Consider the following 21,340-nt stretch of genomic DNA (forward strand, 5'->3'; position numbering starts at 1 on the left):
CCTCTTGTAGTGGTACTATAGGCTATATAACCGGCGCTGCAGGGAAAATAGGCATTGGTGGCCTTGGAGCTATCTGACCAGCTTGTATCAAATTATTCTCTACTCTAATAGCTAGCTGGTAAGCTGCAGGTAACGTGTTGCCACCCAATGTTTGGATCATAACACCAATACTGCTATTAAAAGCTCTTAAATAAGATAAGAACACATGTTCAGCAGTAGGCCTTACTGTCACAGGAATTCTTTCCCAAGTTTTTTGAAATCTGAAATTAAAATCAGAAACTTGCTCATATGGTGTTCTTTGAATGGTGGCCAGCTGTTGAACCAACGATATGTGATCAGAATTATCTTTGAAAAAATCGCATAGTGCTCCACCAAGTTGATCCCAATCTGCTATTGACTTTGCAGCTAATCTTCTATACCATTCCAAAGCCTTTCCTTTGAAAGATGCAGCTAATAGCCTCACAGCAACATTGTCTTCGGTAATATGATGTAAGGCACACAGGTTTGCAACATCCTGAATGTGCTCGGTGGGGGTAACTTGGTCTTCTCCTGAGAAATAAGGCAGAGTTTTGAGGGCTACCACTGGTATATCATCATGATGAGTCAAGTTTAAAGGACTGCCCTAATTAAAAGTGGAAAAAACTCTAGCCATTTGAGCTAGTAAAGTTTTATTTCTTGGTATCTGGACTTGAGCAGCTGAACTATTTGTGAAAGCACTAACTCTTGCAGCAAGAGGTGTTGACCGTGCTCTCCTTGTGTAAACAAGAGTTTCTTGGACTTTTTCAGATGTCCTCTTTTCTCTTCTGTAAGGAGACAACTCTCTATACTGAAAGTTATCTGATCTTCTTGAGTGTCATTTAATAAAAGCGTAACAACTTTGATTCTTCTAATTCTTACCAATAGAGTCGCCAACTATGCTGAAAAAAGACTTAAATTGCAAGTTTGCACAGTAAAACCAGCAAATAAAAACAATATGTTATACTGTCCCACCGGGCGTGCCAAAAACTGTTAGCACCAGAATTTCCACCCTAAAACTAAGCACCTAAATACTTAGAAATTCTGGTGAACATGGGAACGATCACGAGTTTGTGGGTAAACTATGTAGGTGATTGAACCTCCAAATACTAGGTCGATTCCTATTTGATGCTATGTGATGCTCCACCTATACTATGAACTTTTGAGGAAAAGGGGGTAGGAAGTATGAAAAGAGGATTATTTAAACCGAAAAGGTGATGCACCAAAACAAATGATGAAGGATTTGATGTTTTAATAACACAATGATGTGACATACAATCAACTATGAGATACAACTTTGATGAAAATCTCTGCATAGAAAGTGTTTCAAAAGAAGGCTTTAATGAATAATATCAAAAGATATAAACCATAATCAATATTATTTCATTACACTGCACAACTTATGACCTATGCATAATGATTTTACTAACACAGATAGGTGCAAAAATGACACATAAATTTAAAGGTTCTTGAGAAAACACAGAAAATAAACATCAATCCCCAGCCTTGCACACAGAAAATGAGTCCCAACGTAGATCCACCTAACTGTATTATGCCTTCAAAGGTCAAAGAACATCAACTTCAGAGATACAACTCAGAAAAAATGAGCATACAAAGGACAATGGAATGTCACAATAGTCTTCTCTGCTTTTTGAACTGCATCCATCCCTCTTTTGGTATGACAGTTTCAGAAAACTAAATACAAATCTCTTGGAGTCGAAATCAGAAAATAAGGCAATAAAAAGGGAGTCAATTCTTATCAAACAAGATGATTCACTGCCTCTTAACCTTACTAAGTCAAAAAAGAACCTATGACTCACCTTAAACTGCCCTTACAAAACTCTAACTCATCATAAAGGCCCCCAAAAATAACTATTCAAACCAAATCCGACCCAAGTTCAAATCCCTATAATCCCTCCTCATGATTCAAAAGATTTGAAACACTAAGTCTTCAGCTAATATTTCTCCTCTTTCTCCTCCTTTAAACACATGTCACGCTTATCCTAAGTATTAGACATAGTAAAACAATGAATAATATAAGAAACACATGTTGTAAAGGTATGCAAATTTAATAAAAATATAAAATAGCTTATAAGAACACTATTATATATTTTATTTTACATACGATTTGCAAAAAAGAAGTAAGTGTCTAAAAACACTTATAACCCGTGGCATATACAAGACATTGGAAAAAGAATGGGAAATAAAAACCCACCTATGTGCCCACGGACATCAAAATTTATGAAATGGAAGAAAGGGAAATATATTGTATTTGCAACCCTAAAGTTGCTCATTTGCATTTTCATTAGGGCATTGGAGAGAATGAACGAGAGAGTCAGCTAGGATTTTTTGAAACCATTATTCTGCTTCATCTACAGTCGTCATGATTATTTTGCATTTTTTCCTTGTTCTGCCATGACGGGAAACACGTTTTACTGCTACTTTCATCATGTTGTAACTAGAAGCCACCATTCTTGAGATGCTCCTGTGGATAAAAGGTAACGTTTTGTTTAGATTTGCAAGGCACATTTTCCTTGAATGAAGAAACAACTTGTCTTTTGTAGTCACCATGTGACCTTGCTAGTCTTGTTTCAATTGCAGGCGCCATATTTGAAGTCGTTTTCAATTAGTTTTTTTTTTTTTTTAAATGCCATGCTTATATACCTGTTCTTTTTATTTCTTATACATGGTTGTGCATGGCTTTTACTTACTTCTCTTGGTGCAAGCTTCATCTGGGTTATCATAAACCCGATTTGGAGGTTACAGCTGTTGTGAATGTGCATTACTGGTATGTTTTACGTGAGCATCTTCTTTCATTTGCAGCTATAGATGGTATCTCTGGAGGGTTATGTTTGATATTTAGCTGGAAGCTCGATTTTTCTAAATGCACACACCAGTATTGTTGTAGAAGCAAAAAGAATTTCTAGGCGTTTATTTTCTTTCCCTGTTGCTTGAGTCGTCCCTTCTTTGCTCACTGGTGCTGGAAGCACGATTTTTTCTGGGTAGGTTTTTACCTTTTTTAATGCTGCCAGTCCATGAAAGAAATTCAATGTTTGTTGTTTTGGGTTTCTCTTTACAATCCTGTAGCTGCTCATTATGTTATTCGTTGCCTGGCAAGGGTTTCAAAAATGTTGATCACCACTTTTTTAAAAAAAGGTTTTGTTGATTGAATTCTGTGCTCTTAAGCAACTATACTGTGCCAGCTCTTGCCTTTTAAAAATATTCAGATTTTAAGGTCGGCTTTGATCCTCTCATGTGTAACGTTGGAAAATGAGATTATCTAGTTTTTCCATCCTTGGATAACTCACCAAAATGATAAGCAGCAATTACATCATTTCGGTCTAGCGGAAGCTTGTCCAGAAGGAGGTGTTATCAAGAACTCACAATGAATTCTCCCAAAAGAAAATGAATGTAGCTTCTCTAATGATAACCTAGCATTTCTCTTTTGATTCATGCTGCTGTTTTGTCCACATTTTTTATCTTTTACTGTTGAGTCATTGTTTGACAGTCAATGGTTTTTACCATTACTTTGATCTTTGCAGCAATAATAATTGATATTAGAAGATCTCGAATAATATCTTCAAGTAAATTCTGAGCTTGTTCAGCATGTAACTACTTAAAACAAGATTTCATTGCCATTGCTACTCTCTTTGTATACTGTCATAGCAACTAAAGACAAGAACTGTCATTCTAGATTCTGTTATAATCTGCTTATCTAACTTTAGATGTTGAAGTTCATCTGAATAATTCACTGCCTTTGCATACTGAAATAACTAAATAACTATTTCCTGACTGTTGGTACTCTGGTTTTTTGAAACAATTTGTCAATATTTGCTGATTGTGATAGCTCTTCTCATCACCAAAGTTGGGAACTTGCAATTTCTTATTAACAGCTCCTTATATGCAGGTGAGTCACTGTGCTTATTTTTAAGACTTAGTTGCCATCATAAAAGGTATTTTGATGTTCTCTTGGATATAACATTATGATAAATCTGGAAGGCAGCAGCTAGCTTTGCAACACAAGACCCATAATCCAATGCAGAAACATAGCATTGCCTTTGCTTATAATATTAAATGGAAGTATTATAATTTTTTCTTAAATGCCTTTCATATGCAGCCCATAAGTTTTCCACTCAACATTCTTTAAAGCTTGTCTATTGAAATTGTAACAGCATTTGGATAGTACTTTGATGCCATCAGGATAGAAAGCTTTTAAGACTAATGAATGATATGCAACTGTACCAAATTACATTCTTCACACTTTTCAATTATGATTTTCTGTGCATTATCTCATTAATTCCGTTATCAATTTTCAGCATGTTTTTTACTTCTACTAGAAATTAGCTCTTTCATTGTAGTAATGGTTTGTGGTGTCTACATACTTGATCCTTCCTGCAGCAAGTTATATTCTAAAACAACTCTTTGAGTGTTGAATTATCTCATTCTGTAATATTTGAAAAGTATTCCATGAGGTTCAAGCATGGGCTCGTGACACACACAAACTACTCCTTTGTGATCTATATTGTTTTTGTATGTATTCAAAATAAGAGAAATATGAAATGTGCGAGTATGTAGTTTTGGATAATCAATCATTGCTTAGATCTTTAAGATCTAACTCCACTCTTTCTTATGCAAGAAAATAAGAACCAGGAGCTACCAGATCGAGGACCGGACCAGAAGCAGCACCAAAGAACGCTTAACTAGTCAAAGGCTCAAAAGGCAATGACTGGTTACCCCTGACTCTTCTCTCATATGTCATACCTCTCTTTTATTGTCAATATGTATAAAAACAGTAGTTTAACTCACAGCTTGTGTGAGATATTTTACTTTCAACATTTCATTCTTTTATAAAATATCAATTGTATATTCGAGAATTGAATGATACAAGGACATTCATATTCTTTTAAATATCAAATGGAAAGTGCTTTCAGCGAATAAAATTTTCAAGGCTAAAATTTTCAGGACTTAATTTTAACATGTTTTAAAATTATGTAACAGTTATCAACCTTTTGTTGCTCATATGTTATAGCTCCAGCTTTGGTTAACCATTTTGTCAATTTTTCTATTTCAGATTCTGTTATTTTTCTCTGGTTTTTACATTCACACTCTAAATCCGAGTATAAAAGCTCATCTCTTGCCTCACTCAATGGCATACTCTCTCTACTGTAGGCCTTTTCATTTTATCAATTACATGTACAGATAGATTTGCATCCAGAAAAGCACATTCAGTCAGTGAACTGGAATTATTTATGTCATCTTTCTCATTCTGTTTACCATCAGAATTTCAGTTCTCCTGCACATTTATAAATCATTCATCTCCCACTTTATACGGTGCCCAATAAATAAATTTATATTCTCTCCAAGCAACTATAGAAATGGTCTAGTTAATGGAATATATCAATCATCTAGGAGCGGCACCAATTCATAGGTGGGTTTGATTCTTTCTCCAAACTTTTCGAAGCCGCCAATAGTGAGAATTTTAGTATTCCTATTCACACTTTCTGATTCTATCAACTAGTAACTGATCTGTTGAATTGTATTTAGAGTCATTCGCAATATTCCCTAGGTGTTATTGAATGGAATTTCTTCTGCATAGACCCCCACACTTCTCCCACACAGTGCCTATAGCATCTAATCAGCCATTGAAGGTAAACATTGCTCTGACTCTGCCAACAACATCAACTTCAATAGACCCTAAGCAATGACAAAGGATTATTCCTTCATTCGATGACAGTAATTAAAGATTTCCTTTTTGCAAATACTGTGATTTCTCCAAAGAATGTAATGACCATACACTGCAGACAATATATGATTTGCTGCCAAGAAGCATCAAGGTAACGAGTGCCACAAAGAATTAAACCAATCCTCTAATTGATTTACTTTAGAACTCTCAAAATAATTCAGAAATGATTTGTCTTCCATGTATGCAGCCTACTAATGTGTAGAGGATGGATGGTCTGTGCAGCTACCGTCTGGACCACCATTAGACCCACTCGGACATTCCCGAGCCTCCAACAATCTCGTCTGCTCGCACTGTCAGAACCTACCAATACCACTACAGATGCGATGTCTTGTGCGGGGCATGCCTTCCTCCTTTCTCAAATGCCACTATTTTGTCTCATATTCGCCAAAGACAAATATCCTCCATGTCTTCTTGCTTTGAACTAAACCTGGTGGGTAACGTCTTTGCCAAGAACCCATACATTACTTTGAATGCATGTCTACAACCAATAATATTTTTATTCTCTGTCGATACTACCATATATTTTCTGCAACACAACCTGATATTTCACAAGATTACCTTTCCCATTCGCTGCCAAGTCATTCACGATAAACCAACGACTCGTCACTTTCAACTATATGCATTCCTCTTTGCATTAGACTAAATACATCTCCTAGTGTCAAAGGGATTATTTCCAGCAGGCTCTTAATTTACCCAAATACTCAACTCTTTTCTTCATTTCTTCCTCTAAGCTTCCTTCTGACTTTCTCGGCCCAATGACCTTCCATCTTCTTTCTTGACTCAGTTTTCTTCTATTGGACTAGCATCTATATCCCTACTGCTAAGAAACTCCCAAAATAGTTTTAGAACTCGAACCTTATTCCCATGAATACCTTTGGCATGCGATCAATCAAATTTCCCAGAAAAATACTCTAGAACAACTTGTTGCTCCATTCTATGCATATGCTCGAGGGAAAACCAATCTATAAACCAAGAGATTCCCGTTAACGTAGATGAATTCTATAGTTGCTAAAATGTCATCCAACCCACCATTTGCACCGTAGCATCTAGTTGCTTCTCGACTAAGAATTACAAAAGATTCTAGGAAGCTGATTTGAAAATGTCAAGCATCCATATCTTATATGGGAAAAATCTCCTTGTTCTGTGGATAATTGATCACTCTCCTATTTAGCCTGTCATTCAATTTGTATCTCCTGAAAACAAGAAGCTAATTCCTTCTAGATATAGGCATGTCCGTGAGCAGCATCTACATGAAGAGCTATACATTTCACCAAAGATTTTGTTTGATAACCACCTTTCTTGTGTAGTTTGACAAGACACTTTAGTGACTGATATGAATCTGGATTTTTGTGCAAAAGCTCCTCATAATAGTCTATAAGCAATTTGGGTTGTTTTGGTGTCAATGACTCTGCAAGCCTAGCCCTCAAGCTGAATCCAAATTTTGTCACAATCTATAATTGTACCTCGAGACCAAAAAGCCAACCACCTACGGCTTAGTTACACCAATTTGCAAATGACAGTGATTCAATAACTCCATAGGCTCTAACCCGTGCTAATCTCCACCCATTTGTATTCGCTTTAAGGAGAAAAGCAGTTTGCTACCGTTGTTGAATATGATCCCTCAAACGTTTATTGATATAATCATTGTGTATACTTTCCAAGCCACTACCTGTACTAAAACCTTTATTCCTTAATGACCATGACTGATGCAAATACAATGCTCAAGACTGCATATCCTCCTTAGTTCGGTTCCTCCTTAATCTAACTTAGATATGCAAATTTGACCCTTCATAAACTTGTCTCTATTATAAGTTCACAGGCTGGCAAAAAGACCAGCTCTGATACCACTATAATATCCTGAACTAGATATTTACAAAACTTTCCGTTCAACAATACATACAAAAATAAAACATTGCAGATCTTTTCTGACACAATTGAAACCAATAGAAATTGCAATAGATATATAATCAACTTCTTAAATATAATATCCAAACTCGACATAGATAGATATAATATGATGTACAATAAAACCAACAGATTCTCCACAAGAAATAACCATCTTTCCGAGATACTATTCAAGATTTGAACATATGAAGGTACGTCATGAATCAGTAATATAAAACCAACAATGTAAACCATACGAAATAACCCAGTTGATAGTCATCTGGTTGTTTCCTCAAACTAATATTCAGCACTTCAATATAGGCAGATGTATTGCGAAATGCAATAGAAAATCAGAAGATTTACCATAATATATTAACCGTTCTTCTCATAATAGTATTCAAGATTCAAGCATGTAAAATGCATTACAAAAGAGTAACATAAAAGACCATTAAACTCTTATACAACTCCTTAGAACACGGTATTGCATTTTACAACAGCAACACAATAACCAACTTCCAACATCCAATCCTAAATACAGCTTAATAGTCAGATTGGAAAAACTTAAAAAAAAGAACATGGTAAGAACATGCGTAACACTTGAATCGATGTCTCCCCGGACAATTGGTTTGCATCCACTATTTATCGGCACAAAGGGCTATGTCCTCATACTAACTGAAAGTTGAAGCTTTCCAAACACTCTTGCAAGAGAGAAACTGAAACCCAAAATAATAAATCATGCTTTTCCAGCCATGAGCCTCTTTCCCCTTTTAATACACAAACTAAGACTCTTCGACTCCCCTCTGGCTTTAGTCCTATTCCCTTGTGACTCTTCAACTTCTCTTTGATAATTCATCTTATTCCCTTGACATTTTGTCCTTTTTAATAACATTAAATTGACCTTTTAATATTTTGAATCTATGTCTAAAAGTCAATTTTAACATTATATAAAATAAGACTTCAATATTTCTAATGTCCCAAAAAGTGGGCATTACACATGTTAAATTTCTTCTTGTAGGAGCATGATAAAGGGGTGTGTTGGCTCCTGATTTAACAAGTTTTGAACAACCCAATGATAAGAATAAATACATCTAGGGAATAGCTACTTCCCATATTTGACGCATGTATTCAGACATCGAGGCCAACTATAAGGCTAAACTTCTTCACTTCAAGCTGTGCAAAACCTAGATGGGCAGACCTTAGATTCACCTATATGACCATTGCAAAATATAGATCTGAATCTAGACAAAGCAGATAAAACCTTTGAATCTTCTTCACCTATGCACTAACAAAGGTATGAAATAGCTAATAACATGACCTATGAGAGTCACAAGCTAAGCGTGGGTATCTTTTTCAGCTCTTCAAAATAAAAGGGAAAAAGATATTGATTAAGAATTGATTATCAGCAACCCACATATGAAACAACAAGAAACAAGAAAATCCTATGACTAATCAGTGCCCTATCCATTGGGCATTCCACAAACCACAACATCCATTAGGCTATTGGTAATCTATCCATTCACTTTGTGAATCAGACATCAATATTCAAACTAAATCTCATACTCATCAGATCCTTCATGAAATTTGCAGCCCTGCCAAGATACATCAAGCATTTACATTATTCTTTGAACCAAAGGAAAAACACATCAAGACACACAACCCAAAAACAAGATGCAACTGGATATATGTTCTTTCTCCATAAATCACAAAAGATTACAAACAACAGAGATAAGAGACAAGAATCAGAATGAGACTAAGTTCATTTGCTACCTTTGTATTCATTTCTTTGAAACAAGTACATTCAAGATGCATGGAAATGACTCATAAAACACCTAATAGATCTGAACTAAACCCTATCACTTCATTACTGTTGTTCATACAGAAAGAAAATGCCAAGAGAATGGTGGAATCACAACTAGAGCCTTGCTCAATAGACTGGAACTGGCAACATCCAACCCTGTAAAATGTGAGAAAAAGGAAAGATATAGGAGGTAGAAGAATCTCGGATCTGATCCGAAAGTGCCAAATGTCCACTTGAAATTCTTCCACTTGTTGTTGCAAAGCATCCCTCATCTCTCCTCTTCCAACTGAATATCAAATCCCCCTCATCTGATCTAACAAACTGATTAAAATATCTCCAAATGATTGACAACCTCTTTGTTAGAGGCCAAAACTGTTGCTAAAACTTGTGCCAAAATACCCACCAAATGGTTTCAAAGAAAAACATGACTGCTAGAAATACCCATGCCAAATCTGGAGAAACCCTTTTACCCATTTGCCCAAAAACTGAAAATGAAACTGCAAGGTAAAAACAAGACTGTCTATTCGAGAAGGCCCCAATTTTACAAAACCACTAATATCTTTTACTCGGTTCAACCTACACATATTCAAATTGCAAAAATGGATTTCTCGTTTTCTCCCCTTTCGAGCGATATATAATAGTCCTATATCAGGACAAAAATGGCCCCCTTGGTAATTATTTGAAGTTACAAGCTTTGGAGATAGACATGCCTTAAAACATTTGAAAATATTTCATCCTTTATATAGTCTAAACTATAAAATATACTTGCAAATTCATTTTAAATTTTTCCAACATGTGTATATAAAACATGAGAGCAAGATTATCAATTTTGTCTCAATTATGTCTTTCCCTCCATTTGTTCCTCTTGTCAAACCTAGTCAACTACTCTGTAGGTGCCACGTGGCAGCAGCTTACTCACTGATTGGATGCCATGTGTCCATTTCTTATTAGTCGAAAATTCCATCTCACTTCCCACTAGTCACCACGTGTCCTCATCACCATCTTCGCAACTCATTTTACTAACTGCTTAATAATTGTGGAGATGTCACGACTAGGCACTAATGGTTAGTCGCGACATCTCAACTGTTAACCACTAACCGGCTCTTAGCCTTGCGATCGCACGCCCAACTCCATTGCTACCTCACGACCCTTCAACTCAACTGTTTATAAACTATAGAGATATCACGACTAACCACTACCAGTTAATCGCAACATCGAGGCCACTAACCACTAACCATCTGACTAATCGGAGATGTCTGGATCACATTGGGTTGTGTGCCATGTGGCACCTCTCTATTCATCCAGCTGGCGTTCACGTCGTCACATGGTCATGCATGTAACTTTTCAAAATTTACCACTTCACTAAATCAATCGAGCTCAATGTGGGCCCACATGTACAAGGCTTGTGTCTCAAAAGGGTGTTGTCTTTTAGACAACTAACTATTGTGCGTGCCTATATAAAAATAGCTAAAAAAATTTCAATCCCATCAATGTGTGACTAACCCTTGTGTGTTGAAAGTAACAACCCCTGCAACTCATGTAGTCACCCTGCTCTTTTGTCTACATATGATTGCTTGCACAACCAGAAAATCAATCTCCAGAATTTTTGTTTGACCTGTGCTTTATATATTCATTCATCTCGTCATTTTGTGCCAAATGCTTATCAAGATCCAAGCATTTTATACGCATATATTCATCTTTGGTATGTTCCATCCACATACACATGAGGAATCAATAAAATAATTTGGCTGTGTACACCTTTCGTTATCTTCTATCAATGCGAAGGGAAACACGATCCTTGAAACATTTTGCATATCACTAAGAAAAAACTAAATCAATGCCCTACTAATGTCCTTGAATTTCTAATCGTGGGTGCCCCTCTCCTACTATTCTAAGGCAATTATTCGGGAGGGGTAAGAGTCCCTATAAATAGTAGGGCATTCCCATCCATCTATTGATCTACAGCCCCCCTGACCGATAGTTAGTAGGGCTATCAATGTGCAATCGAAGGCCAATAACTAGGCAGGAGTCGTCTAGATCTACTTCCGGTTGAATCCCATCCTGTCTTGCTAGTGGCCTTTTTCGAATGAGGTATAGTCTAGATGGTCATGCACCTACGGAGATTGATAGGCATGGGAGTGTTGTCAAGTTATTGAAAGTAAGATGTTTGATCAATCGCCTCATAGGGCACGACTGGGTCAGGGAATGAATAGGAATGAGAATCACATGCCCTTTTGGTTGCATATGTTCAGACCATTGAATTGAGAATGGCATACATCCCTCTGCAATTATCTTGACACATCTTTAATCTCTGCATTCTCCATCAACCGCACATCTCAAAATTGCAAAACATTGAGTACACACACAACAAATTGGGTTTTCTAGTCTTGTTACAATCATCATATAGATGAAATGGGCTACCTCTTAACAAAGGATCCATCCTGCTTAATGAAATGCCTCCCACTTCAGAGACAACGTCTCTCTTCATTCTCAACATTTATTGTATGTGTTTGTCTTCCTACGCAGGGAAGTATCTAGCACATAGGAGTGGCCTATTGACATTTTAAATTTCAATCTCCACTCTGCCCGCAGGGAGTATGATTTAGATCCATTTATTTTTGTTACTTGCTACAGATGGACTGGGGAAGTATTCAATATTAATAAAAGTCCTTTGCTTGGAATGGAGAACTTGCATCTTTCATTTTTCAATAGGGATTCTCTATCTCATGAAATTACGCATATATTCCTTAAGAGGAGTCAATATAACAGTCTCCCCAACCCACGATGCCCATTTATCTGCTTGAAAACATCTCTTATATTGAGAACTAAGGTCTCACAATATACGCATTCTTGACTTAAAAACATTATTCCCACCATGAATTTCTAATATTCTCGCATCCCATTGTAAAAACTTGAGGTCACTAATGAGGGTGATGCACATACCCCTCCTTTGTTATCATTAACACCCTAAGCATTTATGAAAACCTTTAAAACAAAGATTAGACTCAATTAAATGGGATGATGGCATTTATGTCATCATTAGTCCAAATCCACAATTCTCATTTGTAAGTTATACTCCCAAATGATAAAATGACTCCTCCATCTAATGGAAATCACCATTCCATCATTCTTATTTTACAATGTTTCAATGATCAAGCTCAGTTTAACCTCTCAAAACAACTTTATGCTTGAATCATTATCTTAGCATCCTTATAAAATCAGTCGAACCCCAAAGTGGGTCCGGCTAAAAAACATTTTGTATTTCAAACAACTGAGCCTTCAAACTAATCCATCGAACTCATTGAACAAATCTGATTTAGATTCAATCACTAATTGGTCAATTAAAACTTATCTTTTACCTTTTTTGACAAGTGTCACTTTTGCATCGAGAGCCTCTGAAGCTGACTTTTAAAACTGACCAAAACACATGACCAAGTCTTGGCACCTGACATACTTGCTCTCTAGTCAACATTCTCTCGGTCTGCCGAATCGTGTCTCATGAAGACATTAGAGTCAAAAGGTATGTACTGTCGAAGTTACTCATTTAAAATGTTCCTGCAAATTACCTGTCAGAAAACAACAAAATGCATTTGGATTTAGCTTCAAAAACAAGTCAATCAACCACTTGGAAACATGGGATAGGGGCAATGGTAGACTCTTATATGAAGAGTATGAGTATGCATTTTCAGCTTATGACAATACTCAAGCCGAATTTGGTAAGTGTCTGAAGTTGGCTTCTAGGAATTGTAGGACTGAACATCTTGTCAAAACAGGGATTTTTGCAAATGGAATGGACATGTGATAGTGTGTAAATGGATTCGTCAAGAATTGAAAATTGGCACACTTGAAGTATTTTCAGAGTAGAACACAATAGTACAATCGGTTTGGTCTCATTTGTCATGGTTTCAAAGTTATAGCATCCCAAGCAAGGCTGCCAATCAATCTACCGATCCTATTACCAGTGAACTTTAGAAATTGCTTTTAGAATCATAGAAAGTCTTTGACCCCTAGAATGCAATGCAAAAAGAATTTTCTCAATAGGGTCAACTGGGTCAAAGTTGTAACTGGTCAAACAGGGCTAGTCAACAACTGTCATAAAATACAATTGGGCAATTTTAAGTTTTTGCAAATGGAATCAGCTTGGGAACCTCATCAAACAAATTCACCAGACCTTGAAACTACAGACATAGGATGTCATTTATGACTACAATGTGGTGGTATGACCATCTCTCTAGAATACTCAACGGGTCACAAAGTATTCATTGTCAAACAGAACTTCTTGGAATTTTGAACAATGTGCATCAAAACCTTGTCACAAGAAATCAAAACAACTTGAAATCTAGAACATAGGTTCTCTGATATGCATATTAGATACTCCCAACGTGGCAAGGCACTAAACTTTACTGGGTGCAATATATTCAAATGCCAACTAGGCTTCCTGTCACTGTTTGACGCTTACGCAAAAATGCAGATTTGACATGCTCATAATTACACTTAACAAAATGATTCAAAATGACAACTTATCATCGTGAGACACATGCATGTATTGAATGAAAGGTGTTAAACACTTGAAACACATCATAGGCCTCAAAATGATAGCCGAGTACACATGCATGAAAAGCTCTTATAGGGGCTTGATTAGCGATTTTTCAAAGTGGTACTCAAAATCAGTGTTGCAATTTTGAGTCCCAACAGGGTGGAAGCATTGTCAAAGAGGGAATCGGGCACAAGGGCACCAACTTTCCATTGAGACAACAAGTATGAGTCCTAACCACCATGGCCATGGGAAAATGAGCTAGGCAAGCAAAGGTATACCAAACGTCCACCATGAGCTAATCAGGTCAATGTTATCTCCAAAATCTGCACCCTGAAATTTGCTTTAAGTCCTAAAACTTGCAGCGATTTTGGAGAAACATGGGATCAGCCAAAAGTTGTGGGTAAGTTATAACTTGGCTGAACCTCCGGATCCTAGGCTGGTTCCTGTATAATATATCTTATACCTTACTTATACTAATGGAAATGTGAAAGACTTTCAGATGGAAAAGGGTAAAAAGATGACCTAAAACACGGAAAACTTAAAGAAGTAAGGTGATACACCAAAATTGATAACACAGATTACTGCTATACTTGAGACACAATGAAAGATTTGACAAGACATTCACAAGAAACCTTATTTGAAAATCTGCTAATTCACATCAATAATTTAAGAGAAGGTCTATGAACTTTGAAAATATACGAAAGGAATTTGATCACAATCGAATACATCAATAATTTGAACACAACTCAAAACCTATGAACAGCTATTTATAAAGAAGGTACAAGATAAGACATCATTCAGAAAGGCCTATAATTAAAACACAATTTGAATAACATCAATCACCTTAGCGCACACAACTAAATCTATCAACTTCAAAATTGGTTCCAATGAAAACTCTATTTTCATCAAAGTTCCTCAAAACAGTACATCTGCATAATGGATCAGAATCATAACAAATTACACTTAAGGATCAAATCACATAAGCTAGGCAAGCAAGGGTATACCTAAGGATCAAATCACATAAGAATAATTCCCTCAAAATCTGAACCCCCTTCTCAAAAATAAGAGTATATATCAACAATACAACTGTCCTAAAACAGGAAGCTGGGTCGAAATAATGAGTTAACTCATTATTAAAAACCACTAAAAGTTCCAAATTCATGTTCAAAATACTTCAAACTGAGGTTCCACTGTCCATGCATGAGAAAAACTAGAAAAAGCTCCCCAAACTGCCATAAATAACTCCATGCTATATTCTGAAGTCTTCAGTCTGAATTGGGCCTCTAAAAAATATCGACTGAAGTTATTCCCTTGAATTTTGGCATTTGTTAAATACCAACTCCTTCCTTAACTCCATTTATTTGCATGACTTTTTCTTTTACCTTTGGACTTTACTATTATTATTATTATTGCATGAATATTTTATTATTTTTTAATAATTGATTTATAGACTATCAATTATAAAAAATAATAATAATGCAATTAAAAAATAATAAAAATAATAGACCTGACTTAAGAGTCTATCCCTTTTATGTGCACAATCGTTAAAATTGCATAAATATTCATTATCTTTAAATTGATTGCAAAAGAATCAATTAAAGTATAATGACATGAAGTATATGATGCAAAAATTAACTCAAACAATGCAAACGTATTTTAAAAATCTCATGCAATAAATATCTCCATCCTCTAAACATATGCAACGGACCCGAAATTCTCTTAAATGGCATTAAGGAATTTGATAAAAGGAAAGGCGAGAAGTTTATTTGTCATTTTTAATGCATCTATCTTTGCGTAAGAGGAAGTGAGGGTTTCTTTCAACCCTAGCCGCCTTAGAATTCAGATCTGCGATTTCTCTGGTTGCTGGAGAAGCCGTGACTGTGGTCGTGAAAATGCATGGATTTATTGACGAGAGCAAAGTGGTGTCTGCTGTTACTTGGACGCCATTTTCTGTTTTACTGTCGGCATGAGGTATACGTATATTCTTAAAGGTTTGACTGAGAAGTTTTATGTTATATCCGGCCGAAATCTGCTCCTTCTGTTATGGGTTTTGGACGTCTAGAGGTTATGTATTCGTGACATGCAATGTGGAGGCTTTTTCCTTTAGCCGACTAGTATTTGGCTTCGAAATCTGTTCTTTGCTGAGTTCTATGTTGGCATGTTCAACCCAGTTTTCTTCTTGTTCTTGGCCGCAGATTTACACCTTTTTTTGCATTCTGAATCTTGAAAACTCTGATTTTCACTAGTACTATCAGATGACTTCTTCTCTGGACGAAAGATACCTCCAACGTATTCTCCAGTTTTCCTGGCGTGTTCAACCCATCAGTTTGTAAATGATCAAGATCAGTGTATCTTTTTTTTTCCGTCTTTGTTGGTGTATTGGCTGGCTGATCATCATACCTCCTATCTCCTTTCTATCATTTCTGTGCAGTTTCTTATGTATGTCTCTTTTTATGTGATTTTGATAATCATATGGCCTTTCAGTGTTTTGTAGGGATGGCACACCGCTCTCTTGAAAACTGATATCAACATATTCTTTTCCATCTTCCCTGATGGTAGATGCATCTCTCTGCATATAGTTTTGATTGTCAGACAACTTTTCTAAAGCTTGCTAGTGTCCATCCATTCGTAATGCAAGATCAGCAATTTTATTTCCACTTTTGCCAAGACTAGTAGCACCTTCTTTGACATTATTTGGATGATCTGAGCAGTCTTCTTGATGTAATTCACCATCTTCTAACTCATATGGAGTATTTAATCCAACCTCCATTAGTCAAACCAAATGAAATATACGTCATCCAGCTCTACTGGCACAAACACGTGAACATTTCCTCCATTCTTTGAAATGACGATCTTTTGCATGATTTTTGCCTTAGAGTTATCTCGTAATCATATCTGTTGGTATAAAACCCAAAGATCTATCTCTGTTATGTTCTATCATGCTTTGCTGAAAGTAAAATTGCTTGTTTCTTTCTTAGAAAACGTATCAGATCTGTTGGTAATCTGTTTGTTGGTAGTTTGCTAAAATCTGAACACCTCTTTTAGTCTTAGACCAGTGATTTTTTTTTTTTTTGAAATGTTGCATACTTTCAGCCCTGTATTATGTTCGCGAAATGCTAACAGTTATGCATCTGTGCTGGTTACATTCAATTCATGCCCTGATTTCATATGCTTTATTGATTTTTCACTGCTATCTGAGAATGACATTTTAATTACACTTTGCTCTCTTCTGGTTGTATATGACTTTTTATGTCATGAAAGATTTTAGTAGAAATTTCTGAGCATCACATTGCATCAATAGTATCTTGTTGTAATGTATTTCTCCCTTTTCCTTTCTGATATTGAATAGTATTCTTTTATATTATTCAGACCTGTGATTTCACGAGAGTTGCTGAATGCTGAAAAATAGTTACACTTTGCCACATTTATCTCTATTCTGAACATTGTGTTTTTCCTAGTGGTGTTGTAAGTTTATGAATATTATCTTGCTTCAGTTTGCATTCTGACCGTGGCTTTCATTCTTTCTCTATGAGTGAGACAAAAGATTTCAAAACTTTTGACAGTTCGTCCCTTTAATACTTTTGTGCTTCATGATTGGCGTCTCTGTTTGCTGGTGTATGTCTGTATCTTACTGATATGAATAGCATGTAGGATGGTAAATGCGAGATTTGAGTGAGTCATCAGCATTGCTTAGATCCATTGGATCTAACCCATTTCTCCTTTGCGAATGCAAGAATTGGAAGCACAGAACGGGCAACATCTGGAACAGCGAGAGGATGGACGCAGTTGGATGCCACATCACCGGTCATTACAGGCAATGACTGGTGCCCATGAACCTTTCTCCTTTTACTCTTCAATTTAGTTATTGACTTCAGTAGGGTATAGATATATGTCAGCACATAGAGACTACTCTCACAGTCAGATGTGTGGGAGAAATTTACTTTCAGCATTTAATTTCTGTCATGATTTACTCCATCATGCAAATATTGAACATTATTTCAAAATAAATAAAATACTTTTCTTTGATGTATTTTCTGAAAATTACTTTGAAAGTAATAAGCATGTATTTTACTTCATTTGAACATATGTGAAAAATGAACAACAGTCAACACATTTAACAACATATATAAAAGTATTCACTTGAGCATTGAAATGAATTAAGAACAATTGTTACCTTTAAGAATGGGTCAATCTTGATCCTTTATATAATGACAAAACATGTTCTATTATAATGGCACCCATAGTACTTATATACGTTTGTACATGTACACACATGTACATGTATGCTATATTCAAATATGACATAGGTGTATGAATACTTAAAATACAACGTATACACAAAATACAAATATTTGGAACATTATATATGTGTGTGTGTGTGTGTGTGTGTGTTTGCGTGTGTGTATGTTACATATACAAATCTATGTAAATATAATAAGTACCATTATATTAAAACATAAGGACTAAATTATTATTCCATCTTTTGTCAATGCATTATTATTTTAAAGTCCAACAGACATTTATTCTTTTTGTCCCTTTGAGTTTATAAATCAAGAATGTAACTTATGTTACACCTTTCAAGTCGCCTTGTAAGTAACTCCCTTTGGAAGAATTATAACGTTAAAATGAGCATAGCTCAAAGGGAAAGAAAGTAAGTCATTCTAAACGTTGTGACATTCCTCTTCATACCCAACGATTTATAATGGCAATAGCAAGGATTTAAGTTTACACATTGGAGTCGATCCAAGCCAGATTTCAGCAATTTATCCAATAGTCGAAACTAGACGCTCCCTTGCATTTTGTAGTCTACCAGGACATACATCTTTCTGCACTTTTCCATTACATTTGTTATGATATAAAACTCTTAGATCGAGCTAGTTTTGAATAAGGATTTAAATATATCCTAAACTGTGCCACTCGGATTCGGCCTATGAATGTATGATCTCTAAATATGTTTAAGCCTTCCAGTTTGCTTGAATTTTGTAATGACCCAGCTCAAATCTGATCCCAAAAAGCTCATAAAGGTTCAAGAAAACACTTTGCATACAAGGGTCATATGACTGATATAAAATTTCAGTTTGCTTTTATGGCTCTTTCCTTCACTTAGCATCAATAAAAATGCTTGCAAGCAGACTCTGAATTGACTAAACAATGACCTATCATGAATGTACAACTAATTTTGGCAATATACAATGCATATATATGATCTAAACATGAGAAAATGAACACCTACAGCCAACTGGCATTTTTACAAACAGTTGGTATGCAAACTAACTAGCTGATAAATAATGCTATTGAATTGCTCAAATGACACCAGCAACTATTATATCCTTAATTGCAATGAAATATGGCCAAGACTAATACAATGCTCATGGAATATGGCCAAGACTTTTGGCATTTACATGGATTACAAAAATGATAATATTGGTATAATGCACACCTACAGCTAAAACTTATAACACCTAAAATGCAATGCTAACAAAGGAACCTGGTTGTAGATGGCTGTAATAATTTTCTCCAATGCTGTCCTTTCTGCTTTGCTTTTTTCCGATCTGCTTTTTTCACTTGCTTTTTCAAATCTGTTTTTTCGCTTTGCTTTTTCGGATCTGCTTTTTCAAACTGCTTTTTTGGATCTACTTTTTTGGACTGCTTTTTCAGAGCTTTTTTTTCGGACTGCTTCCAAAAACTCAAACCCTCAAGTAGTCTGAGTATACAAATTAAACTCAACTTGAAATGGCTAAATACCACTTCCAAAGTGCAACCCTTCAGAAAGTCTTTCATTTCCTCAGTTATGCAATCTCTTGATAGGTATCGTTCTCAAGGATTATGCTAAATATTTGCAGACTATCAAGCTCCACAAATGCTCATAGAAGATGTAGTTGAGTTACCAAATCCCGTGTATCCAAATGGGAGCCCAAGCCCTCTATTTATCTACTTTCCTAAGAAGTTACTAAGAACTTCTAGAAACATCCTTTTCTAAGAAGTTACTAAGAACTTCTAGAAACATCCATTATAAAATCCCATTATAATGCACTTTTATTATTAAATAACTTTATAAAATAAAAAGTGCAACTCAACTTAGGATTATAACATGTGGGCCCCATATAAGAAGTAATGATAAAATATAAATAAAATAATATCTCCAAGAGCATAATAAGCCATCCAATCCCCAAATGAATGCCAGAATGACTCTCTTCTCACAACCACCAGTCTACAAGAGTCCGTGATAGATTGATTCGGCACGCAAAACGATGTCAGCCAAAACGGGGACATTACAAATTTATGATCAGAACCAACCAATTTAATATGCATGTAGTCAGTCTAGATAAGAGTTGATTTACTTGTTGCTTATTTATCTGTCTTTCAAGACTTCAATAAACTCGAAAAAAACCCAAACGGTGCGCTCTTATACAGTGGTATATACAATATGGCTTTGAGATAAGATGAGGAACCTTCACAGTGTGTAAATGATATTATTATTGTATGCCATGAGACTCTTTAATATCCATACAAGGCCCAAGTTGGGCAGCAAATTTATGATTGTGGTAAACAGTATTATCCAAGACCTATGGACAGCCCCACCTGTGATTCATCAAGGACGACCAAGCATGGTCGAGATGAAAGGTGTGGGCTGATATCAAATGATTGTGGTAAATATCCGCAAGCCAATAAATGAAAAACAGGAACAAATCAATCATTAAATGAATTATAAGAAATCTTTAATGGTGAATCAAGTTAGCTCATGGAGGGCAGTAGGGTATAGTCTTGTTTGTCAAATCAAGTGGTGGATGATCAAGTACAAAGTGCCCATGTAAGTCCTTGGCCAGGGTAGGTTACTGGCAAACTTGCTACTATGATCACTACAGGTCGGGATAGCTTGCAGTCGGATGGATGGGTTGATGGGAAGGACTCCGCAGTCAAGCTGACTGTATAGCTAAGACTCTAACACCAAGATGCTCAAGTGGTAGGACGAGGTGGTATTCTCATGCTTGATACCGCATAGGGTAGGCCCATTCTCATATGAGAGTGAGGGGATACGTACGGTCTATGGTTGGGAGGTTAAGCCTTTGACAGTGCTTCTCCTTTCCCCAAATGCCATGACTTGCACAAGACACAATCAACACTACATTCTTAGCATCCACGGCTAGCGAGTGTCTTTCTTTCTAAATGTTTACTCAAGTTCAATTAATTATAATTATTATAGGACAGTTGAAATTATTTCCTTATATTTATATAGTATTGTTCAAAGGTATCTAGTAGAAAATGATTTCTTTATCTTCCATCATGTAATAGTTAGTTATGATGAGAGTTATAAATTGCATTAGTTTGATTACTCTATTTCATCTATTAGTCAAGGCAATAC

General features: G+C 35.9%; 1 protein-coding gene and 1 long non-coding RNA gene across 13 annotated transcripts in view; one reads left to right on the forward strand and one right to left on the reverse strand.

The window, feature by feature from the left end:
• The window catches only part of LOC149531044 (uncharacterized), a 34,925-nt gene extending 30,002 nt beyond the window's left edge, over positions 1-4,923 (forward strand). Inside the window, exon 3 of the long non-coding RNA XR_016358545.1 lies at positions 4,652-4,923. This is a non-coding gene — a long non-coding RNA (uncharacterized LOC149531044). The remainder of the gene's footprint in view (positions 1-4,651) is intronic.
• Positions 1-21,340, reverse strand: part of LOC149531042 (ankyrin repeat domain-containing protein 2A-like) — a 146,354-nt gene that overhangs the window by 49,680 nt on the left and 75,334 nt on the right. The window lies entirely within an intron of this gene.

The sequence above is a fragment of the Cupressus sempervirens genome, chromosome 11, assembly GCF_028749045.1.
Source record: "Cupressus sempervirens isolate cs-2001-9-10 chromosome 11, ASM2874904v1, whole genome shotgun sequence".
NCBI classification, from domain to species: Eukaryota; Viridiplantae; Streptophyta; class Pinopsida; order Cupressales; family Cupressaceae; genus Cupressus; species Cupressus sempervirens.